At 37.3% G+C, this 27,500-nt stretch overlaps 1 protein-coding gene and 1 long non-coding RNA gene across 3 annotated transcripts in view; one reads left to right on the top strand and one right to left on the bottom strand.

Moving 5' to 3' along the window:
• Positions 1-27,500, bottom strand: part of ppp2r3a (protein phosphatase 2, regulatory subunit B'', alpha) — an 80,010-nt gene that overhangs the window by 49,322 nt on the left and 3,188 nt on the right. The window contains exon 2 of one of the 2 annotated variants that reach the window (XM_083547819.1): positions 12,371-12,409. The exons of the other annotated variant lie outside the window; for it this stretch is intronic. The gene's annotated coding sequence lies outside the window, so the exon portion shown is untranslated. The remainder of the gene's footprint in view (positions 1-12,370; positions 12,410-27,500) is intronic. 2 annotated transcript variants of the gene reach the window in all.
• Positions 8,341-10,738, top strand: LOC310729761. The gene is made up of 2 exons (XR_014534662.1): positions 8,341-9,640; positions 9,694-10,738. It is a non-coding gene; the product is annotated as an uncharacterized lncRNA (long non-coding RNA).

Raw genomic sequence — 27,500 nt, 5'->3', positions numbered from 1 at the left:
AAGGGTATGGCTCTTCATATGATCTTCATGCTCTTCTTCTGATCTTTTGTCTCTCTGTATGATCTTCATGCTATGGCTCTCCATCTGATCTTCAGGCTCTCTGGATGATCTTCAGGCTCTCGGTATGACCTTCAGACTCTGGCTTTCAGAATGACCTTCAGGTTCTACATATGATCTTCAGGCTCTCTATTTGATCTTCAGGTTTCCCAATATGATCTTCAGACTCTCTTTCTGAGCTTCAGACTCTCCATCTAATATTCAGGCTGTCCATCTAATCTGAGCATGTACAGTGAGGAAAATAAGTATTTGAACACCCGGCTATTTTGCAAGTTCTCCCACTTAGAAATCATGGAGGGGTCTGAAATATTCATCGTAGGTGCATGTCCACTGTGAGAGACATAATCTAAAAAAAAAAATCCAGAAATCACAATGTATGATTTTTTAACTATTTATTTGTATGATGCAGCTGCAAATAAGTATTTGAACACCTGTCTATCAGCTAAAATTCTGACCCTCAAAGACCTGTTAGTCTGCCTTTAAAATGTCCACCTCCACTTCATTTATTATCCTAAATTAGATGCACCTGTTTGAGGTCGTTAGCTGCATAAAGACACCTGTCCACCCCATACAATCAGTAAGAATCCAACTACTAACATGGCCAAGACCAAAGAGCTGTCCAAAGACACTAGAGACAAAATTGTACACCTCCACAAGGCTGGAAAGGGCTACGGGGAAATTGCCAAGCAGCTTGGTGAAAAAAGGTCCACTGTTGGAGCAATCATTAGAAAATGGAAGAAGCTAAACATGACTGTCAATCTCCCTCGGACTGGGGCTCCATGCAAGATATCACCTCGTGGGGTCTCAATGATCCTAAGGAAGGTGAGAAATCAGCTCAGAACTACACGGGAGGAGCTGGTCAATGACCTGAAAAGAGCTGGGACCACTGTTTCCAAGATTACTGTTGGTAATACACTAAGACGTCATGGTTTGAAATCATGCATGGCACGGAAGGTTGCCCTGCTTAAACCAGCACATGTCCAGGCACGTCTTAAGTTTGCCAATGACCATTTGGATGATCCAGAGGAGTCATGGGAGAAAGTCATGTGGTCAGATGAGACCAAAATAGAACTTTTGGGTCATAATTCCACTAAACGTGTTTGGAGGAAGAAGAATGATGAGTACCATCCCAAGAACACCATCCCTACTGTGAAGCATGGGGGTGGTAGCATCATGCTTTGGGGGTGTTTTCTGCACATGGGACAGGGCGACTGCACTGTATTAAGGAGAAGATGACCGGGGCCATGTATTGCGAGATTTTGGGGAACAACCTCCTTCCCTCAGTTAGAGCATTGAAGATGGGTCGAGGCTGGGTCTTCCAACATGACAGTGACCCGAAGCACACAGCCAGGATAACCAAGGAGTGGCTCTGTAAGAAGCATATCAAGGTTCTGGTGTGGCCTAGCCAGTCTCCAGACCTAAACCCAATAGAGAATCTTTGGAGGGAGCTCAAACTCCGTGTTTCTCAGCGACAGGCCAGAAACCTGACTGATCTAGAGAAGATCTGTGTGGAGGAGTGGGCCAAATTCCATCCTGCAATGTGTGCAAACCTGGTGAAAAACTACAGGAAACGTTTGACCTCTGTAATTGCAAACAAAGGCTCCTGTACCAAATATTAACATTGACTTTCTCAGGTGTTTAAATACTTATTTGCAGCTGTATCATACAAATAAATAGTAAAAAAATTATACATTGTGATTTCTGGATTTTTTTTTTTTAGATTATGTCTCTCACAGTGGACATGCACCTACGATGACAATTTCAGACCCTCCATGATTTCTAAGTGGGAGAACTTGCAAAATAGCAGGGTGTTCATATACTTATTTTACTCACTGTAATTGGTTGAGCCGTGTGACGTAGTTTCCTGCTGTTGATCTGTTTGCCGGGAATTTAGTTTTTGTGTCGACGTTTAAATTTTTACAGATTCTCATTTTTCTCTCTCTTAAATAATCTCAAAACATCGTTTTGATTACCTGTATCCTCTACTTTCCGTTGGCTCTATTTCTTTTTGTTTGTTTCTTTTCTTGTGGAAGAGCGCTTTAGTCCCAGTTTGAAAGCAGTGAGTGGAGGCCATTCCCTTTAAAACTACTAACACACACTACAGTAACCACATTAAGGTTTGTAATTTCTGTGCTATGGCGAGCTCCAGCTCTTTCAGTGTGTGAAGTGTGAGATGTATTGTTATAGTAGTCATGCTAGCGATATTTTTATCTGTGAGAAGTGTAAGTTAGTCTGCTCTTTGACGGAGAAGATCTTAGCATTAAAGGACCGCATCCAAAGTCTAGAGAGAATTAGTGAGTGCGAGAGCAGTCCAGGTTCTGCAGAAGAAAGTCTGGATGCCTTAGGTGGAGTTAGCATTCCTCCGACTCCGGCAATAGAGCCCTCGCAGCAGGGCGAATGGGTGACAGCTCGGCAGCATACTTGCAAAGCCAAAGCTAACGCTAAGGCTTGCTCACGGGAGCACCATACCTCTCCGTTTCACGTGTCCAAAAGGTTTGCTCTCCACAGTGAAGCACCTGCTGAGAAACCAGAAAGAGCTCTGGTTATAGGAGACTCTATTCTGAGGCTCCTGAAATTAGCTGGGACACCAGCAGCACAGTTCATGTGTATACCGGGAGCCAGGACCCCAGACATGGCAGGTCAGCTTAGGTTTTTAGGAAAGCACAGATTCTCTAATATAGTTTTTCCACACAGGAGCTAATGATATACGCCTTAGACAGTCAGAGGTTACTAAGAGAAATATTATAGAGGTGTGTAAATTAGCTAAAACAATTTCTGATGCAGTAACATGCTCTGGCCCCATCCCAGTGCGACATGGTGATGTAGCTTACACCAGGTTATGGTCGCTAAACGGCTGGATGTCCGAGTGGGGCTTCAAAAACAATGTGGGCTCATAGATAATTGGAGCAATTTTGAGGGCAAGGCTGTTTAGCCTGTTAGGGCAAGATGGTATCTATGCCACTCAGGAAGGTGCTGCTCTTGTTTCTTGTAGTATAGGTCATAGTCTCAGAACAGCACTAGTTAACCTGTCTAGTGACTGTCCAGAGCCAAGGCCAGAGGGCAGACAGACAGGTTAAACAGGCCGTCTGCTAGCTGCACAGAGTTATCACTCAGGATCCACCATATTGAGACTGTGTCTGTCCCCCAAGCGAAACCAAAATGTAGAAATTCTCAGAAAGTCTGTTCAAGTAACCTGATTAACATTAAATTAAATAAGAATGAATGCACAGAAGCACCTGATCTAAAGATAGGTTTGTTGAAAATTAGATCTCTCACATAAAAATCGATGACTATATACAATCATTATTAACAACCAGGAGTTTAACATAATGTGTTTGACAGAAAAGTAGATTAACCAAATGAATATGTAGCATTAAATGAAGAAAGTTCTCCTGGGTATACATACTTCCTAGGTTACATACACCAGCCGCGTCTAAATGGCAGAGGAGGCGGAGTCGCAGCTATTTATAATAATATTCTAGGCGTCACACAAAAAACTAAACACAAATGTAAAACATTCGAAGATCTTTACACCAACATAAAATATTTAGTGTCCAAAAGCAGGTCCAGTCAGTCAATTCCATTAATTATTACTTATAGACCCCCAGGGGCCTGACTAAATTTTCTCCTAGAATTTGCAGATTTCACAACACATCACATCACAAATTTAGCTGCTTCTTTACACAAAGCATTAATTGTTGGTGACTTTAATATTCATTTTGATAATCAGGAAGACTTCTTAAGAGCAGCAGTTGTGTCCATTCTAGATTCAGTTGGAATTAAGTTATGGGACCCACTCATAGTGGTCACACACTCTTGTTTTGTTATTAACATTTGGATTCAAAATAAAAAATATAGTCAAAATTCCACAGTCTGAAGCTATTTCAGACCATTATCTCATCTCTTTTAAAATCTTCCTCAGCCATTGCATTAGTACCTCACCACGTTACCGTGTTAAAAACATTCAGGTCAGCTACAGCAGCGAGTTTTATTAATAATCTTCAGGAAATGTCGATAGTAATTAGATCTCCATCTGAACCCGCAGAGCTCCGCACTTACATGCACACCATCAATAGGTAGTAATGATATCATTAACTTTTTTAATAATAAATTTAAAAACATCCAGATGATTAAAATAAATCCAAAGTATTTTATAAATAACCCTGTAGACAGCAGTGTAAATATAACAGACAATCAATTATAAAGTTTTCATTTATTTCCTTATCAAAATCAACAACCTGCATTCTCGATCCCTCACCTACAAGTTTCCTTAAACAGATAATTCCAGAGGTAATTAAACCTGTTTTAAAATAATAAACTCTTCCATTAGCACTGGTTTTGTACTTAAATCCTTCAAACTGCAGTTATCAACCCCCTAATTAAGAAACCTGACCCTCACCCTGTCAGCTGTCCAACTACAGTCCAATATCAAACCTCCCCTTTATCTCCAAGATTCTAGAAAAGGTTGTAGCACAGCAGTTCTGCTCACATCTCCTGAGGAATAACATTTATGAAATGTATCAGTCAGGATTTCGGCCTCATCATAGCACAGAGACAACGCTAGTTAAGGTGGTAAATGACTGTTATTGGCCTCTGATCAGGGTTTTGTCTCCTTACTTGTTTTGCTTGATCTTTGTTTGGCTTTTGGTACCATTGATCACACTATACTACTTGCTGGACTTGTGAACGTTGTTAGAATAAAGGGAACAGCCTGTCCTGGCTCAGGTCTTATTTGACTGATCGCTATCAGTTTGTTGATGTAAAGTTTTCTGAGGTAAAGTTCGGTGTTCCACAAGGATCTGTCTTAGGCCCACTGCTTTTCTCTTTATATATGCTGGGTTAAATTATACATAAACATGGTATTCACTTTCATTGCTATGCTGATGACACACAGCTGTATATTTCAGCAAAGCCAGGTGAGAGAGATCAGCTTAACAATGTTGAGGAGTGTGTAAAGGACATTAGACAGTGGATGCTTGATAACTTTCTTCTGCTCAACTCAGATAAGACAGAAGTACTTTTACTAGGACCACATGCAGCTAGAAGTAAACTTTCTTAATTCCGTAGCATCTCTGGATGGTGTTTCTGTTTCAGCATGTACGGCTGTCAAAGACCTTGGTGTGATAGTTGACCCAAGTCTTTCCTTTGAGTCTAACGTGAATAATATTACCAGGATCTCCTTCTTTTACCTTAGAAATATTGCTAAAATTAGAAATATGATGTCGTTACAGGATGCAGAAAAACTAGTAGATGTTTTTGTAACATCTAGATTAGACTACTGTAACGCTTTACTGTCTGGGTGTTGGAGTAAGTGCAGAAATAAGCTTCAGTTAGTTCAGAATGCAGCAGCAAGAGTCCTCACTAGATCTAGAAAATATGAGCACATCAGCCCTGTTTTAATCATCTACACTGCTCCCAATTACATCTCACACTGATTATAAAATACTACTACTGACGTATAAAGCACTTAACGCTCTCACGCCGCAGTATCTGAGTGAACTTCTGTACCAGGATGATCCTCCACGCCTACTTAGATCAAAAGGTGCAGGCTATTTGTTGGTTCCTCAAATAATGAAGACTCCAGCAGGGGGCAGATGTTTCTCTTATAAGCCCCACAGTTATGGAACAACCTTCCAATCAGTGTTTGGGACTCAGACACAGTCTCAGTGTTCAAGTCGAGGATGAACACATATTTATTTAGTAAAGTCTTTAGTCCGTAGGTGTTTGTGAGGTAAAGGAGCAGATCTGGAGGATCATGGATATGGAGTGTTTGGTGAACTGGGATATTTGGATGCTGTCGTCTCCTCACTCTCACACGTTCACTCAGGTTTGTTGATGGTGGTGTGGTGGGTCGTCTCTTATCCCAGAGATCCTCATGTCTGTGTTTCCTTCTGCTTCTCCCTTTTAGTTCTGCTGCTACAGTGAGTCTTGCCAGAGTCCCAACTGCACAGTGACATTAACTTTCATACAACAATAAGGACACATAATAATCCATATCCTTTTCTCCCTGTCACAACTCTCTGATCTTCCCACTTCGTCCTGGTCTGCCTCTGGATGGTGTTCTGTTTGATTGAAGGTGACTCTTTGCAGCTGGAGATGTTTCTCATCAATGCCCTGGGGATCCATGAAATTCTGGAGTAAGAACAGGAGCTTTGAGGATTTGTACTGTAGTTAATGTCAACAGTCTGCTACACTGACTCAGGACTACAGTCTGTTTTGATCTCCATCACTGCACCTCAACATCATTTATCTGTAATAAATATACATTTGGTGCCACCCAGATAAGGATGAGGTTCCCTCTTGAGTCTGGTTCCTCTCAAGGTTTTTTCCTTATGCATCTCAGAGAGTTTTTCCTTTACCACAGTTGCCACCGGCTTAAAGAAAAAAAAAATAATTTATTCATTTTTATCACCATCTAATCTCCAGGTTCTGTCTGATTGGAGTTTGTAAAATAGAGAGCTAAAATCTGTTCAGGCTCTCTGTCTGATTTGAGTCTAATAAATACAGAGCTAACTGCTCACACTTTCCTCCATCTGACCTTCAGGCCCTCCATCTGACATTCAAGCCTCCATCTGATCTCCAGGCCCTCCATCTGATCTTCAGGCTCTCCATCTGATCCTCAGTCTCTCTGTGACACACTGCTGTCGTTATGTTTTTATTTAAGAAACGCCTTCTATTTAATATAATCAAAATATGGTCAAAAGTATTAGAACACCTGACTTTTCAAGCCACATGTGGTTCTTATTCAAACTGTTAGCACAAAGTCAGAGACACACTGTGTAGCCTGTAAGACTGAGGGCCAAACAAGAGGACAGAAAATAATGATTACAGCAGGAACATGGCGGCATGGCGGCGTCTGAAACCGTCGGTTCTCTATGCTGCGTTTTCCAGCCGTACAATTATCAGCTGACTGTGTTTTCCTGAAACGTCCACGCAAGCGTTTCCTCAAGCTCCACAACGGTTCGGGTTTCATACGAGGGGAAACTATGAGACATTCCTTCCCCTTACCCTACACACACACACACACACACACAGAGCAACGTCAACAGCTGCTAAGCTAAATTGTTCCCCAGTGTATCATGTGGAGTTACACCAGTCTCCAAAAATGCACTGTAACTGTCCCATACACGCTGTAGCCTACAATCACCTGAGCTAACGCTTAGCCGTTTGTAGGATGCTAGCGCTTGGAGAGAAATTCATGCTCCAGAGATGTGAATAAATTGCTTACTGCTACAATATAAACCAAATGTTAGCTAATTTAACTGAATAGCCACCTTCATTTAGCTAGCGTTTAAACATGATAGCATTTGTAAGTGTGTGTGTGTGTGTGTCTGAGGGATGAGCTGTAAGTTGGATGTCTTTTCACTCCAGACGAGATGATGTGCTTTGTGTTCTGAAAAAGTCCCAAATTACCCAGATTCAGAATCGTCCAAACCAATTCGTCAGGATAAATGGCAGAAAAGACCAGCTGTTTTCTCTCTCACACACACACACACACACACACACACACACACACACACACACACACACACACAAACACACACATACGCACATACAGCTGTGGTTCATTCATAAGTCTGTTCTTCTCCTTGGTGAAGTTTATGATAGTAAACAGGACGTCAGACGTCAACAGGAAGTGTGTATATCCTGCATCGCTCATGAAAATCGACCCCTGCTCATGACACCGTTAAAAATAATTGCCTTTGTGATCCCACTTACCTTAATAACCCCACACTTTACCTCTAAAACCCTATCCTCTACCACAATCCTCCACTATCTACCTTAAAAACCCTACTATCTACCTTAATACCTTACTCTATAGCTCAATACCCCACTCAATACCGCAATAACCTCACTCTCTACCTCGTAACCTTTACTCTCTTCCTCAATAACCCCACTCTCTACCTCTTAACCTTTACTCTCGACCTTAATAACCCCAAACCCTACCTCAATAACCTCAAACGCTACCTCAATAACCCCACTCTTTACCTTACAACCTCACTCTCTACCTCAATAACCCCATTATTTAACTTAATAATCCTTACTCTCTACTTAAATTACCTCACTCTTGACCTTCATAACCCCATTTTCTACATCAATAACCCCACTTTCTACATCAATAACCCCACTCTCTACCTCAATAACCACACTCTTTACCTCAATAACCATACTCTCTACATCAATATTCCCACTATTAACCTTAATACCCCACTTTCGACCTCAATAAACCCACTCTCAACCTCAATAACCCTACTCTCTACCTTAATAACCCCAAAATTTTACTTCAATAATCCCACTATCTACCTCAATAACCACACTTTTTACCTCAATAATCCAAATATCTACCTCAATAACCCTACTCTCTACATCAATAATCCCACTATTAACCTCAACAATCTCACTCTCTACTTCAATAACCAAACTCTCGACCTCAATAATCCCAATCTCCGCCTCAATAGCTCAACCTCTACCTTAATAACCCCACTTTCTACAATAATTACTATACTTTCTACATCAATAACCCAACTCTCTACCTCAATAACCATACTCTTTACCTAAATAATCCCATTATCTTCCTCAATAACCATACTCTCTACATAAACAACCACACTTTACCTCAATAATCCCACTATCTACCTTAATAACCCCACTCTCGAACTTGATAACCCTACTCTCTACCTCAATAGCCGCACTCTCGACCTCAATAATCCCATTCTTTACCTCAATAATCCCACCCAATTCACTACCTCAATACCCCACTATCTACTTTATTACTTTATTCTCTACCTCTATGATCTCATTCTCTACCTCAATAACCTTATTTTTACCTCAATACTATAACTTCTACCTCAATGCCTCATTCTTTACCTTAATAACCCCACTCTCTACCACAATAAGCCTTATCTCTACCTTAATACCTAACTCACTATCTAAATAAACCCATTTTCTACCTCAAAATCATACTCTCTACCTTTCTACCATATTTCTACCTTTCTACCATATTAATGCCATTCTCTACCTCAGGAACCCCAGCCACTACCTCAACAACCCCACTCATTAAAAAATCCTTGATCTGTCAACTCAAGTAACTCAAACCCTAAACCTCTTTTTTTCTGCCACATCATCCTCAACCTTAAAATCTCAAATGCACCCCACCATCTGCTTCAGTAACTCTGAGTTCAATAACCCAGTTATCAAGTTTACAGGGTTTCCCAAAATAATTACCCTTTTATCTTTTCCTTCAGTGCTGAATGGATGTTGTGGTAATGTGGTTAATGTTGATGGTGGTGGTGGTGGTGGTGAAGGGCGGTGCTGGTGTTTAGAGGGGTCACGTCAGAACATGTCCAATTGCAGTGCTTCAACACAAACATCGGTGTGAACATAATGAGCACAACCGCAATCTCGCTAACACACAGCATTCACACCCACACTGCCACTGGAGAAAACTCTGGAAAAAAATGCTAATCACAGCTAGCATGCTAATCACAACTAGCACACTAATGATGGTTCCTTTAAACATACCACCACAGAAGTAATTTACAAATAGGGTGGTAAGACTGAGCTAAAAATGCTAAGATAAAAGGTATAAAAAAAGGAAAGAAAGAAAGAAAGAAAGAAAGAAAGAAAGAAAGAAAGAAAGAAAGAAAGAAAGAAAGAAAGAAAGAAAGAATGGGGATCCATGTTAAATGCAAACGAGTAAATAAAGAACAGCTAGCAAAGGAAAATTAAACCCCACCACCCCATCAGCTTTCATTTTCCAGCCAAGCCATTAGCTATTAGCATTCCTGTGAAGGATTACGCTATGTGGCTGTGTTTAATTAGCACAGCAGAGCTCAAAGTAAGTGTCACAACTAAGTGTGTGTGTGTGTGTGTGTGTGTGTGTGTGTGTGTGTGTGTGTGTGTGTGTGTGTGTGTGTGTGTTTGTGGGGCGAGTCTGAACACACATCAGCGTTTTAACTCCCTGACTACATCTATCTTTACAGAGACATGGGCTGCACCCCAAATCACATGCTGCTCTACTAAACAGTGTGTCAAACTAGCAATTGACTATTTGGCTAGCTCACCATGGCCCTGTCCCAAATCGGCACTACTATACTAAATATTATCATGTCCCCTTCGTGCACTATACATCAAAGAAGGCATCATAAATCTTACTAGCTAACGACGCATCCGATAGCTAAGAAATTTCCCGTGTACCCTGGCGACCGCCGGCTGTTTACGAAAAAATTTTTCTTTCCAGCGTGAAAAATTATACACCATCATTAGTGACGTTTGATAGTTACTGTGACAAGCTGACTGAAATGATGAAGTAGGTGGGAGTATAACGTGACATAACATTAGCATTATCGTGAGCTGTGTCCCAAATCACAAGCTACAGTATAATAGTAATCTGTTTTATAGTGCACACTATTTAGCAAGTAGTGTTAGCTAGCAAGTAATTTAGCTAACTGGGTGACAACCAAACCTCCCATGGCTACGTTCCAAATAGACGTCAAAGTCAGAAATTATTGTTTCTACGTTAGCATTTGGGCTCAGCGACTGATGTCAGTGATTTTATATTGCGTTTAGTTTTAATCTCCTAGCAATAGTAGGATTGTGGGCGTGGCTTAAAGCTTTTAAAATGAGTAAAACTAAATTAAATATCGCATTTATCAGTGAGAAAATACTTTTTTTTTTATAATTTAAAAAAATATATAAGCTCTGCCTCATACTAGCATCATTTCTGTATTAGATTAGCGAAGTAAGCTAACTGTACTGTACTAGCTATGTTCACCCCGACTTCATTCTATTATCGCTATAGACATGTAACTAGCGATGTGTACAACAGGATATACACCATAATGCCAAAAGTATGTGGACACCACATAAGACCATAAGACTACCTCTTTTTAAACATCTCATTCGACATGTAGTGCCCACTTGCTGTTATAATGAGCTCCACCCTTCTGGGAAGATGTTCCACTAGGTTTTGTGGAGATTCATTCAGCTCTGATGGTGTTAAATAAGTCAGGTAGTGATGTAGGTGAGAAGGTGAGAAGGCCTGGGGTGCAGTCAGTGTTCACATTCATCCCAAAAGTGTTCAACAGGGTTGGAGATCTATAGGAGGAGATCTTCCACCAAATCCAACCCATGGAAAGCAGATCTTCATGGAGCTGACTTTGTGCACATTGCCATGCTGGAACAGGTTTGGGACTCCTTGTTCAAGTGAAGAGAAAATTCCTTTTTTCCATAAATCCTTTTTTCCATAAATCCATAAATCCAATTTTTTCCATATCCATATAAATATTTTTGAAGCCTTTTTTTGTTTTCTGTTTTTTGTCCCTTGGGGAACTCTCATAGAAAAGTCATCAGACCAACCTTAACCAACCACCAGCCTAAGAACCCATCAGGAACCACATGTTCTGTCTCTGTTAAAATGTAGAATCATTTTGGCTTTTCTTCAGTTGAAGAACTTCTTTAGGGCCAATAAAACCTTATTGATGAAAAAGATACAATTGTGTGTCTTGAACTTTGTGGGAACAATTTGGAGGAGAACCACATATGGCTGGAAAAGTTGGATGTCCTAATACTTTTGGCCAGATAGTGTATGTTTTTTGTAAATTGGAAAAAATAAAGATACGTTGGATTGCAGATCTTCTGATATTTTCCTTGAAAAAAGAAGCTTTACGTTAGATTTCCACCGTAACACTCATGATTTAGACTATCTGACATCACCCTCTGAGAGTCTGATCCCATGAGCTCTTTATTCCTCGTTATTTCCTGAAGGGGTGTGTGTGTGTGTGTGTGTGTGTGTGTGTGTGTGGGTGTGTGTAAAAGAAAGAGAATGACGGAGAGGAAAAAATCATATTTCCATCTGGAATCATGGTGCTCGCTGTGCGCTCTTTATTACAGAAGCGTCTGCACAGAAGAACTCTGAGGAACATGCAGAACATATTGCAGACAAAAGTGTGTGTCGGGTCAGCCCTTTTTACACTGTGTTTGCGTGTGTAGGATCTTCTTTATAATTGTGTGTGGGTGTGTGTGAGACAGACAAAAACACACACACACACACACACACACACACACACACACACACACACACACACACACACACACACACACACACACACACAAAGAAGTCAGAGCCAACATGAGTCAGAGCCAACATGAAACACACACCGAGACGCCCTGACTGATGGGATTTGAGTGAAGTCCAGCACATGTTTGGAGACTGAAGCTTACAGGTAATGGAAGCCATTTCACCTTTTAAAGAAAAGGAAGAAAATAAAAGAGAAGTAAAAGAAGAAGAGATTCTGAGCTGCTGCTTCTTTACCTGCTCAGGTGTCTTACAGCTTGAGCTTCAGCTTTACTCCTGTAAAAAAAAAAAACAAAGGAAAAAAAAAAGATTGACACAGGAGCTCAAATTTTGGCAGCAAAAATATGAAATCATCTCAGACCATAACAGACCATGCCCCTTTATCACATCAAAGACACACCCACTCATACCTGCTTTATTACAAATATTGACCCAAGGACACACCCATATTTTCACCTCTACTTTCAAAGACACACCCACTCGAAACCTAACTAACCTTTATTTCAATATATGGTTCCAAAGACACGCCCTCTCAAAGCTGCTCCTTTTTATATATATGGATTCAAAGACATGCCTAATTAAATATTTATTCATTTACATATATACAGAATCAGATACGCCCGTTAAGATAATCTGTCTTTGACAGATATTGGAGAGAGAAGATAATTTCCATAAATTAAAAAAAATCCATTTAAAAAAAAGATAATTTCCATATATAGATTCCGACATGCCCACTTAATTCAAATTTCTATTTTTTCCTGGACTCACCCAGTCAGCGCTCTAATTTACATATATGTACTTGGACACACCTACTTAAAAGAACCTCTGCATTTATTGGAAAGATGCCCACTCAGAGCCTTCATTTCTATATATTGATTAAGACAAACCTACTTAAAAATCCACTTCCATTTTCTCTTTAAAAGCCACAACCATTTCCATATTCATCTAAAGCTAGCATGAAGTTCTGCTAAAGCCCTCAGAGGAGAACCGTAGCGTTGGGCGTCTTTCAATGTTGATGTTTCAACAGTGAAAGTCTGTAATCAAGTTTAATTTAACAACACTCACTCAGCTCTAAATAACAATGTGTGTGTGTGTGTGTGTGTGTGTGTGTGTGTGTGTGTGTGTGTGTGTGTGTAATTGTTGCTCACATCTCTTAGGTGGATTAACAGCAGACCTTCACACACCCTGTTACACCCATCCTAAACACAACCTCTCACACAGATAAACACTCTGCTCACACACATTTCACTCTCACGTGCTAAGTAGTGCGCACATAGCACACGTCCCTAATGCACTAAGTAGTGTGTAGTGGCAGTGTAGGAATATAATAGTATTTGGAACACAGCTGATAAAAGAACATGAATATGATGGGATTTTTTATTATCTTTATCTTGCATGCACACACACGCACACACACACACACACAATGGTGGTGGTGATGGTGGTGAAGATAGGGATGATGATGATGATAATAAAAAAGCAGAGGCAGAATAAAGAACACACACACACACACACACACACACACACACACACACACACACACACACACTCTCTCTCTCTTTCTTTTCTTCAGAGTGAGCAGTGTGTTTGTAGCCATGGTAACTAGTTAGGGACAGACTAAAGAAAGTGCATCAGTATATTAGTTCTTTAATGCGGCAGATAGAACAAGACACACACACACACACACACACACACACACACACACACACACACACACACACACACACATTTGGACCATGTTGGATATATCCCCTGTCACTCCATCAGTCTGTCCCTGTCTCAGAGCAGCATGTCCCTGCATGATGTGCTCCATGACACTGTTACTGTGTGTGTGTGTGTGTGTGTGTGTGTGTGTGTGTGTGTGTGTGTGTGTGTGTGTGTGTGTGTGTGTGTGTGTGTGTGTGTGTGTGTGAAAAGCTTTCTCCTGAGTAAATGTAAACATCTTTTCATCTTTCCTTTTCTATTCAACACACTGAACTGTGCAGGAAATCCTCAGAGACATAGACAGACAAATACACAGGCAGACAGACAAACAGACAGATGGACAGTTAGCAGGCAGACAGATACATTAGGCAGACAGATAGATAGACAAAAGGATTAACAGAAAGATACATAGACAAAGAGACAGACATATACATAAGCAAACAGTCTACAGTAAAAAGACAAAAAGCGAGATATAGGCAAACAGACAATCAGGCAGACAGACAGACAGACAGAGAGCCAGATAAACAGACAGACACACACAGACAGGCAGACAGACAAATACATGAGCAGGCAGACTAACAGACAGACAAAAAAAAAGCCAGACATATGCAGACAGACACACAAATAGACAGACACACACACAGCCACACACACACACAGGTAGACAGTCAGACAGACAGAGACAGACAGTCGGACAGACAGACAGACAGACAGACAGACAGACACACACACACACACACACACACACACACACACACACACACACACAGACAGGCTTACAGACAGATACATAAGCAGGCAGACAGACAGAGAGAGACTGTTACTGTTACTAAACGTGAACATTGCTGTTATGTGTCCGTGTTTGACCCCATGACCTCACTGTCACTTTAGAGTGCTATTTGAAAAGGGGTTTAGAGGTCAGAGGTCTGGGGTCTGGCCTGAGGCATGCAGCCTTGAAATGAACCAAAGTGTGCAGTAAATTCATCATGAAGTATCTCAGTATCTTAGTCCTCCCTCACTCACACACACACACACACACACACACACACACACACACACACACACACACACACACACACACACACACACACACACACACACACACACAAAGCATGTGTGCCTTCCCTGAATTAAAATGGGTGTGTGAGCGTGTGCTAGCTTGTGTGTTAGGATCCATGTGTTAGCAGGACTTGCCCTCAGTAGGGGGAGAATGAGGGAGGAGGGAACAGAGAAACGGAGGAACAAGGAAAAGGTCATGTTTTGGAAAGGAAAAAACTCTTTATGTGCTGCACTGTTTAGCGCTTAGCGCTTATTGTGTCCTGCTAATATGGTAAAGCAGGAAAACAAACACACAAAGCAGATCATTTTCAATGCAGATAATTATCAGAGCTAGCTTTTAGCATGGCTAGTCACAAGCTGGAGCTATTGCTAACTCTACATTTCTTTTTTATATCTTGCCATGGTTTAACAAACACACACACACACACACACACACACACACACACACACACACACACACACACACACAGTCTGGAGTTTGTAAATATTGGCAATCTTTTATTCAATTATGTTAATTAATTAATACATTAATAAAAAATCTATATTGTAGAGTAGATGAATCTCCACTCTGACACTTTCAGGTTAACATTAATATTTGAAAGTATTGCTAAATTAACAGGGAATAGTTTGAAATACAGTTTAAAACTGTTTATGGTGCCACACGTCGGTTGTGAACAAATCAGTGTTCTGAACCATCAATCAAATTACTGAATCGATCTCATTTGAGTTCTCCGAGTAGTCCACATTCACCTAAGTCCCGCCCCTTTAAATCATGTGACCACAGGGCACGTGACATTGATGTGAATTTTGAGTGATAGTCTTTGAACTTCATGGACTCAACTAATTTACTTTGAACTTGATGTGTCCCTGATTCAAGTACCAGCCTTAGAGCACATAAACAACTTCTTATATCTTTATATCTCCTTATATCTTTATATCTCCTTATATCTTTATATCTCCTTATATCTTTATATCTCCTTATATCTTAATATCTCCTTATATCTTAATATCTCCTTATATCTTTATATCTCCTTATATCTTTATATCTCCTTATATCTTAATATCTCCTTATATCTTTATATCTCCTTATATCTTAATATCTCCTTATATCTTAATATCTCCTTATATCTTTATATCTCCTTATATCTCAATATCTCCTTATATCTTTATATCTCCTTATATCTCAATATCTCCTTATATCTTTATATCTCCTTATATCTTTATATCTCCTTATATCTTAATATCTCCTTATATCTTTATATCTCCTTATATCTTAATATCTCCTTATATCTTAATATCTCCTTATATCTTTATATCTCCTTATATCTTAATATCTCCTTATATCTTAATATCTCCTTATATCTCAATTTCTCCTTATATCTTTATATCTCCTTATATCTTTATATCTCCTTATATCTTAATATCTCCTTATATCTTTATATCTCCTTATATCTTAATATCTCCTTATATCTCAATATCTTCTTATATCTTAATATCTCCTTATATCTCAATATCTCCTTATATCTTTATATCTCCTTATATCTTTATATCTCCTTATATCTTAATATCTCCTTATATCTTTATATCTCCTTATATCTTAATATCTCCTTATATCTCAATATCTCCTTATATCTTTATATCTCCTTATATCTTAATATCTCCTTATATCTCAATATCTCCTTATATCTTTATATCTCCTTATATCTTTATATCTCCTTATATCTTAATATCTCCTTATATCTTTATATCTCCTTATATCTTAATATCTCCTTATATCTTAATATCTCCTTATATCTCAATATCTCCTTATATCTTTATATCTCCTTATATCTTAATATCTCCTTATATCTTAATATCTCCTTATATCTCAATATCTCCTTATATCTTTATATCTCCTTATATCTTAATATCTCCTTATATCTTAATATCTCCTTATATCTCAATATCTCCTTATATCTTTATATCTCCTTATATCTTTATATCTCCTTATATCTTAATATCTCCTTATATCTTTATATCTCCTTATATCTTTATATCTCCTTATATCTTTATATCTCCTTATATCTTTATATCTCCTTATATCTTAATATCTCCTTATATCTCAATATCTCCTTATATCTCTATATCTCCTTATATCTCAATATCTCCTTATATCTTTATATCTCCTTATATCTTAATATCTCCTTATATCTCAATATCTCCTTATATCTTTATATCTCCTTATATCTTTATATCTCCTTATATCTTTATATCTCCTTATATCTTAATATCTCCTTATATCTCAATATCTCCTTATATCTCAATATCTCCTTATATCTTAATATCTCCTTATATCTTAATATCTCCTTATATCTTTATATCTCCTTATATCTTAATATCTCCTTATATCTTTATATCTCCTTATATCTTAATATCTCCTTATATCTTAATATCTCCTTATATCTCAATATCTCCTTATATCTTAATATCTCCTTATATCTCAATATCTCCTTATATCTTTATATCTCCTTATATCTTAATATCTCCTTATATCTTTATATCTCCTTATATCTTTATATCTCCTTATATCTTTATATCTCCTTATATCTTAATATCTCCTTATATCTTTATATCTCCTTATATCTTTATATCTCCTTATATCTTAATATCTCCTTATATCTTTATATCTCCTTATATCTTAATATCTCCTTATATCTTAATATCTCCTTATATCTCAATATCTCCTTATATCTTTATATCTCCTTATATCTTAATATCTCCTTATATCTTAATATCTCCTTATATCTCAATATCTCCTTATATCTTTATATCTCCTTATATCTTAATATCTCCTTATATCTTAATATCTCCTTATATCTTTATATCTCCTTATATCTTTATATCTCCTTATATCTTAATATCTCCTTATATCTTAATATCTCCTTATATCTCAATATCTCCTTATATCTTAATATCTCCTTATATCTCAATATCTCCTTATATCTCTATATCTCCTTATATCTCAATATCTCCTTATATCTTTATATCTCCTTATATCTTTATATCTCCTTATATCTTTATATCTCCTTATATCTCAATATCTCCTTATATCTTAATATCTCCTTATATCTTAATATCTCCTTATATCTTAATATCTCCTTATATCTCAATATCTCCTTATATCTCTATATCTCCTTATATCTTTATATCTCCTTATATCTTTATATCTCCTTATATCTTTATATCTCCTTATATCTTAATATCTCCTTATATCTCAATATCTCCTTATATCTTAATATCTCCTTATATCTCAATATCTCCTTATATCTCTATATCTCCTTATATCTCAATATCTCCTTATATCTTTATATCTCCTTATATCTTTATATCTCCTTATATCTTAATATCTCCTTATATCTCAATATCTCCTTATATCTTAATATCTCCTTATATCTCAATATCTCCTTATATCTCTATATCTCCTTATATCTCAATATCTCCTTATATCTTTATATCTCCTTATATCTTTATATCTCCTTATATCTTAATATCTCCTTATATCTTAATATCTCCTTATATCTTTATATCTCCTTATATCTTAATATCTCCTTATATCTTAATATCTCCTTATATCTTTATATCTCCTTATATCTTAATATCTCCTTATATCTTAATATCTCCTTATCTCCTTATATCTTAATATCTCCTTATATCTTAATATCTCCTTATATCTTAATATCTCCTTATATCTTAATATCTCCTTATATCTTTATATCTCCTTATATCTTAATATCTCCTTATATCTTAATATCTCCTTATATCTCAATATCTCCTTATATCTTTATATCTCCTTATATCTTAATATCTCCTTATATCTCAATATCTCCTTATATCTTTATATCTCCTTATATCTCAATATCTCCTTATATCTTTATATCTCCTTATATCTTAATATCTCCTTATATCTCAATATCTCCTTATATCTTTATATCTCCTTATATCTTTATATCTCCTTATATCTTAATATCTCCTTATATCTTAATATCTCCTTATATCTCAATATCTCCTTATATCTCTATATATCCTTATATCTCAATATCTCCTTATATCTCAATATCTCCTTATATCTTTATATCTCCTTATATCTTAATATCTCCTTATATCTTAATATCTCCTTATATCTTAATATCTCCTTATATCTTTATATCTCCTTATATCTTTATATCTCCTTATATCTTAATATCTCCTTATATCTTTATATCTCCTTATATCTTAATATCTCCTTATATCTTTATATCTCCTTATATCTTTATATCTCCTTATATCTTAATATCTCCTTATATCTCTATATCTCCTTATATCTTTATATCTCCTTATATCTTAATATCTCCTTATATCTTTATATCTCCTTATATCTTTATATCTCCTTATATCTTTATATCTCCTTATATCTTTATATCTCCTTATATCTTTATATCTCCTTATATCTTTATATCTCCTTATATCTTTATATCTCCTTATATCTTAATATCTCCTTATATCTTAATATCTCCTTATATCTTTATATCTCCTTATATCTCTATATCTCCTTATATCTCAATATCTCCTTATATCTCAATATCTCCTTATATCTCAATATCTCCTTATATCTTAATATCTCCTTATATCTTTATATCTCCTTATATCTTTATATCTCCTTATATCTTTATATCTCCTTATATCTTAATATCTCCTTATATCTCAATATCTCCTTATATCTTAATATCTCCTTATATCTTTATATCTCCTTATATCTTTATATCTCCTTATATCTTAATATCTCCTTATATCTTTATATCTCCTTATATCTTTATATCTCCTTATATCTTTATATCTCCTTATATCTTTATATCTCCTTATATCTTTATATCTCCTTATATCTTAATATCTCCTTATATCTTAATATCTCCTTATATCTTAATATCTCCTTATATCTTTATATCTCCTTATATCTTTATATCTCCTTATATCTTAATATCTCCTTATATCTTAATATCTCCTTATATCTCAATATCTCCTTATATCTCAATATCTCCTTATATCTTTATATCTCCTTATATCTTTATATCTCCTTATATCTTTATATCTCCTTATATCTTAATATCTCCTTATATCTTTATATCTCCTTATATCTTTATATCTCCTTATATCTTAATATCTCCTTATATCTCAATATCTCCTTATATCTCTATATCTCCTTATATCTCAATATCTCCTTATATCTTTATATCTCCTTATATCTTAATATCTCCTTATATCTCAATATCTCCTTATATCTTTATATCTCCTTATATCTTTATATCTCCTTATATCTTTATATCTCCTTATATCTTAATATCTCCTTATATCTTAATATCTCCTTATATCTTAATATCTCCTTATATCTCAATATCTCCTTATATCTTTATATCTCCTTATATCTTAATATCTCCTTATATCTCAATATCTCCTTATATCTTTATATCTCCTTATATCTTTATATCTCCTTATATCTCAATATCTCCTTATATCTCAATATCTCCTTATATCTTTATATCTCCTTATATCTTAATATCTCCTTATATCTCAATATCTCCTTATATCTTTATATCTCCTTATATCTTTATATCTCCTTATATCTTAATATCTCCTTATATCTCAATATCTCCTTATATCTCAATATCTCCTTATATCTCAATATCTCCTTATATCTTTATATCTCCTTATATCTTAATATCTCCTTATATCTTAATATCTCCTTATATCTTAATATCTCCTTATATCTTAATATCTCCTTATATCTTTATATCTCCTTATATCTTAATATCTCCTTATATCTTTATATCTCCTTATATCTTAATATCTCCTTATATCTTAATATCTCCTTATATCTTTATATCTCCTTATATCTTTATATCTCCTTATATCTTAATATCTCCTTATATCTTTATATCTCCTTATATCTCAATATCTCCTTATATCTCAATATCTCCTTATATCTTTATATCTCCTTATATCTTTATATCTCCTTATATCTTTATATCTCCTTATATCTTTATATCTCCTTATATCTTTATATCTCCTTATATCTTTATATCTCCTTATATCTCAATATCTCCTTATATCTCAATATCTCCTTATATCTCAATATCTCCTTATATCTTAATATCTCCTTATATCTTTATATCTCCTTATATCTTTATATCTCCTTATATCTTTATATCTCCTTATATCTTTATATCTCCTTATATCTTTATATCTCCTTATATCTTAATATCTCCTTATATCTTTATATCTCCTTATATCTTTATATCTCCTTATATCTCAATATCTCCTTATATCTTAATATCTCCTTATATCTCAATATCTCCTTATATCTTTATATCTCCTTATATCTTTATATCTCCTTATATCTTTATATCTCCTTATATCTTTATATCTCCTTATATCTCAATATCTCCTTATATCTTAATATCTCCTTATATCTTTATATCTCCTTATATCTTTATATCTCCTTATATCTTTATATCTCCTTATATCTTTATATCTCCTTATATCTTTATATCTCCTTATATCTCAATATCTCCTTATATCTCAATATCTCCTTATATCTTTATATCTCCTTATATCTTTATATCTCCTTATATCTTTATATCTCCTTATATCTTTATATCTCCTTATATCTTTATATCTCCTTATATCTTTAGCCACTTTTTGGGCATCTGTAAATTAGAGACACCTAAGTCCCGTCCCTGTAAATCATGTGACTTTAATTCAGTTGAGTTTTGTTCGTGTAGCGTTTTTAACAGTGAACATTGTCCAAAGGCAGCTTAACAGAGACCCTATAACAGAAAAATTATTTAAAAAGATTATTTTAGTGAAGAAAACCACAATAAATATTTAAATGAACAGAATTTGAATAAATCAATTGGAATAACTGGAATCAATTTAATCATGTGACTGAGATGAATTTAGATCACCACACACTCGCGTCTAGCAATAAACAAACAAAACAAACCAATTAGCGAAGCTTGTGCTGACGCAGCGATTATTTCTGATTTGTTTTTGACACATTTAAGTCATGCCCATAATTATTGGTACCCTTTGTGAAATTACTGAAACCAAACAGTTTTATGGCAGTATTTTAACAGTTTAGTATTTTGTTATATTTTTCTATTTTTGTCGTGTCTTTTTTATCATCTTTTCTTTCCCACACTGATGTTAAAAGGCAGCAATCATTTTACCAATTACACACAGCACGCTGGCTTCATTTACTTCTACTGTAAATCAGGAATAAACACAGTCGTTGCTCTCTCCATTCACACGGCAACAATAAAAAACAACCCACAAAACCGAAACCACACAAAGACCTCTCTCTCTCTCTCTCATTCTTTTTTTCCCCCTTCATTTTTCCCCTCTTTCTTTTTTCCCACTGAGGGAATTTGGCACAGGAAGAATGTCTCTCTGTGACTGAGGCGAGCGAAAAAATGTGCCACTCGATGCGAAGTCTGTATTTCCCGCTGTACTGTTCAAGGCTTCAGGGGTCAGAGATCAGAGGTCAACACAAACCACAGAGTGGAAACAGTGAGAGCGCAGGAAGAATGTAAAAGGAAAGAAAATCTGTTATATAAATCGCCCCTGAAAACCAGGACAGTGGAAGGTACAGCGATGTGTGGGCTGTGAGCTGGAATGTTATTGGTTGGAAGGTTATATCAATAAATGTTTATGTGATGCTCATGTAAGGAGTCTCCAGTGTCAGAGCAGTTTTCATGTGAATAAAATTGGCCCGAAGTGCACATTTCTCTTCTCTTCTCCAGTTCAGGGGTTTCATCAGGATGTATCTTCATGCCAGGAGGATTCTGCTGCACCTACTTCTTACCTCGTAAATACTTGTCTAGCATCTGGTTCCGCGCCATCGGTTCTAAAAACAGCAGCACAACTGTGATAAAAAAAACAATCCCTGAGTCCAACTGGGCTCTCTGTCTCTATTTACACACCAACAACCGCTCTAAGCCAATCAGAACACACTGTACTGCTCTCAGCCAATCAGATCAAACTGTACTGCTCTCAGCCAATCAGAACACACTGTACTGCTCTTAGCCAATCACAACACACTGTACTGCTCTCAGCCAATCAGATCAAACTGTACTGCTCTCAGCCAATCAGAACACACTGTACTGCTCTCAGCCAATCAGAACACACTGTACTGCTCTCAGCTAATCAGAACACACTGTACTGCTCTCAGCCAATCACAACACACTGTACTGCTCTCAGCCAATCAGATCAAACTGTACTGCTCTCAGCCAATCAGAACACACTGTACTGCTCTCAGCCAATCAAAACACACTGTACTGCTCTCAGCCAATCAGAACACACTGTACACTGTTAATATATTAGTGCTAGGTGATGAAGTGTGAGCGTATCCTGCTTGTGAACAGTTAAATGTCACAGACAGCTGTAAACTGAAACAATGACATCATTTACAAAACATTAAATAAAATCACTGATGCTTTTCTTTTAATTCACCATTTCTCTCCAAACATCTAACTCTATCCTCAGCACTTAATCTCCGAACGAACGCCCAGATGTGTGTAAACAGAGCTGAGAGCATGATGACGAATCGAATCTAATGGCACCAGTCATCACAGAGACGCTGACTTTATCGGGCAGACGTGAAGATCTGGGAGGAGAGAAAATAAAGGAACCGTGTCTTTATTTCTATATAAGGCATCAGAATGAAAATAAAAATGTTCTTAAGAAGTGAGAGCACAGAAATAACTTTACTCAGGGGTAATGTGGAGGCTGAACAGGTTTATCTCTCATCAGCGTTACACACAATACAGTCCGAGAGTGTGTCATGTGTCTGAGGAAGATAAGCGCTTTATCCATATCAATACATATCTGCCTCATTTCACCCCGGTACTGCTCTCATAGCCAATCACAACACTGTATCTCTTTCTGCCAATCACAACACACTGCTCTCATAGCCAATCACAACACTGTATCTCTTTCTGTCAATCACAACACACTGCTCTCATAGCCAATCACAACACTGTATCTCTTTCTGCCAATCACAACACACTGCTCCCATAGCCAATCAGAACACTGTATCTCTTTCTGCCAATCACAACACTGTATCTCTTTCTGCCAATCACAACACACTGCTCTCATAGCCAATCACAACACACTGTATCTCTTTCTGCCAATCACAACACTGTATCTCTTTCTGCCAATCACAACACACTGCATCTCTTTCTGCCAATCACAACACTGTATCTCTTTCTGCCAATCACAACACACTGTATCTCTTTCTGCCAATCACAACACACTGCATCTCATAGCCAATCACAACACTGTATCTCTTTCTGCCAATCACAACCTACTGCATCTCTTTCTGCCAATCACAACACACTGCGTCTCTTTCTGCCAATCACAACACACTGTATCTCATTGCCAATCACAACACTGTATCTCTTTCTGCCAATCACAACCTACTGCATCTCTTTCTGCCAGTCACAACACACTGTATCTCTTTCTGCCAGTCACAACACACTGTATCTCTTTCTGCCAATCACAACACACTGCATCTCATAGCCAATCACAACACTGTATCTCTTTCTGCCAATCACAACCTACTGCATCTCTTTCTGCCAATCACAACACACTGCGTCTCTTTCTGCCAATCACAACACACTGTATCTCATTGCCAATCACAACACTGTATCTCTTTCTGCCAATCACAACCTACTGCATCTCTTTCTGCCAATCACAACACACTGTATCTCTTTCTGCCAATCACAACACACTGCATCTATTTCTGCCAATCACAACACTGTATCTCTTTCTGCCAATCACAACACACTGCATCTCTTTCTGCCAGTCACAACACACTGTATCTCTTTCTGCCAATCACAACACACTGTATCTCATAGCCAATCACAACACTGTATCTCTTTCTGCCAATCACAACACACTGTATCTCTTTCTGCCAATCACAACACACTGTATCTCTTTCTGCCGAACACAACACACTGCATCTCTTTCTGCCAATCATAACACACTGTATCTCTTTCTGCCAATTACAACACACTGCTCCCATAGCTAATCACAACACTGTATCTCTTTCTGCTAATCACAACACACTGCTCTCATAGCCAATCACAACACTGTATCTCTTTCTGCCAATCACAACACTGTATCTCTTTCTGCCAATCACAACACACTGCATCTCTTTCTGCCAATCACAACACTGTATCTCTTTCTGCCAATCACAACACACTGCATCTCTTTCTGCCAATCACAACACACTGCATCTCTTTCTGCCAATCACAACACTGCATCTCTTTCTGCCAATCACAACACACTGCGTCTCTTTCTGCCAATCACAACACACTGTATCTCATAGCCAATCACAACACTGTATCTCTTTCTGCCAATCACAACACACTGCATCTCTTTCTGCCAGTCACAACACACTGTATCTCATAGCCAATCACAACACTGTATCTCTTTCTGCCAATCACAACACACTGTATCTCTTTCTGCCAATCACAACACACTGCATCTCTTTCTGCCAATCACAACACTGTATCTCTTTCTGCCAATCACAACACTCTATCTCTTTCTGCCAATCACAACACACTGCATCTCTTTCTGCCAATCACAACACTGCATCTCTTTCTGCCAATCACAACACACTGCGTCTCTTTCTGCCAATCACAACACACTGTATCTCATAGCCAATCACAACACTGTATCTCTTTCTGCCAATCACAACACACTGCATCTCTTTCTGCCAGTCACAACACACTGTATCTCATAGCCAATCACAACACTGTATCTCTTTCTGCCAATCACAACACACTGTATCTCTTTCTGCCAATCACAACACACTGCATCTATTTCTGCCAATCACAACACTGTATCTCTTTCTGCCAATCACAACACACTGCATCTCTTTCTGCCAGTCACAACACACTGTATCTCTTTCTGCCAATCACAACACACTGCATCTCATAGCCAATCACAACACTGTATCTCTTTCTGCCAATCACAACACACTGCATCTCTTTCTGCCAGTCACAACACACTGTATCTCTTTCTGCCAATCACAACACACTGCATCTCTTTCTGCCAATCACAACACACTGTATCTCTTTCTGCCAATCACAACACACTGTATCTCTTTCTGCCAATCACAACACACTGTATCTCTTTCTGCCAATCACAACACACTGCATCTCTTTCTGCCAATCACAACACACTGCGTCTCTTTCTGCCAATCACAACACACTGTATCTCATAGCCAATCACAACACTGTATCTCTTTCTGCCAATCACAACACACTGCATCTCTTTCTGCCAGTCACAACACACTGTATCTCATAGCCAATCACAACACTGTATCTCTTTCTGCCAATCACAACACACTGTATCTCTTTCTGCCAATCACAACACACTGCATCTCTTTCTGCCAATCATAACACACTGCATCTCATAGCCAATCACAACACTGTATCTCTTTCTGCCAATCACAACACACTGCATCTCATAGCCAATCACAACACTGTATCTCTTTCTGCCAATCACAACACACTGTATCTCATAGCCAATCACAACACTGTATCTCTTTCTGCCAATCACAACACACTGTATCTCATAGCCAATCACAACACTGTATCTCTTTCTGCCAATCACAACACACTGTATCTCATAGCCAATCACAACACTGTATCTCTTTCTGCCAATCACAACACACTGTATCTCATAGCCAATCACAACACTGTATCTCTTTCTGCCAATCACAACACTGTATCTCTTTCTGCGAATCATAACACACTGTATCTCATAGCCAATCACAACACTGTATCTCTTTCTGCCAATCACAACACACTGCATCTCTTTCTGCCAATCACAACACTGTATCTCTTTCTGCCAATCATAACACACTGTATATCATAGCCAATTACAACACTGTATCTCTTTCTGCCAATCACAACACACTGCATCTCTTTCAGCCAATCATAACACACTGTATCTCTTTCTGCCAATCATAACACACTGCATCTCTTTCTGCCAATCACAACACTGTATCTCTTTCTGCCAATCACAACACACTGTATCTCTTTCTGCCAATCACAACACACTGTATCTCTTTCTGCCAATCACAACACTGTATCTCTTTCTGCCAATCACAACACACTGTATCTCTTTCTGCCAATCACAACACACTGTATCTCTTTCTGCCAATCACAACACTGTATCTCTTTCTGCCAATCACAACACACTGTATCTCTTTCTGCCAATCACAACACACTGCATCTCTTTCTGCCAATCACAACACTGTATCTCTTTCTGCCAATCACAACACTGTATCTCTTTCTGCGAATCATAACACACTGTATCGCATAGCCAATCACAACACTGTATCTCTTTCTGCCAATCATAACACACTGCATCTCTTTCTGCCAATCACAACACACTGCATCTCTTTCTGCCAATCACAACACTGTATCTCTTTCTGCCAATCACAACACACTGCATCTCTTTCTGCCAATCACAACACTGTATCTCTTTCTGCCAATCATAACACACTGCATCTCTTTCT

This window comes from Silurus aristotelis (genome assembly GCF_946808225.1).
Source record: "Silurus aristotelis genome assembly, chromosome: 8".
In the NCBI taxonomy this organism is placed as follows: domain Eukaryota; kingdom Metazoa; phylum Chordata; class Actinopteri; order Siluriformes; family Siluridae; genus Silurus; species Silurus aristotelis.
This window is presented reverse-complemented; position numbering and strand designations above follow the sequence as displayed.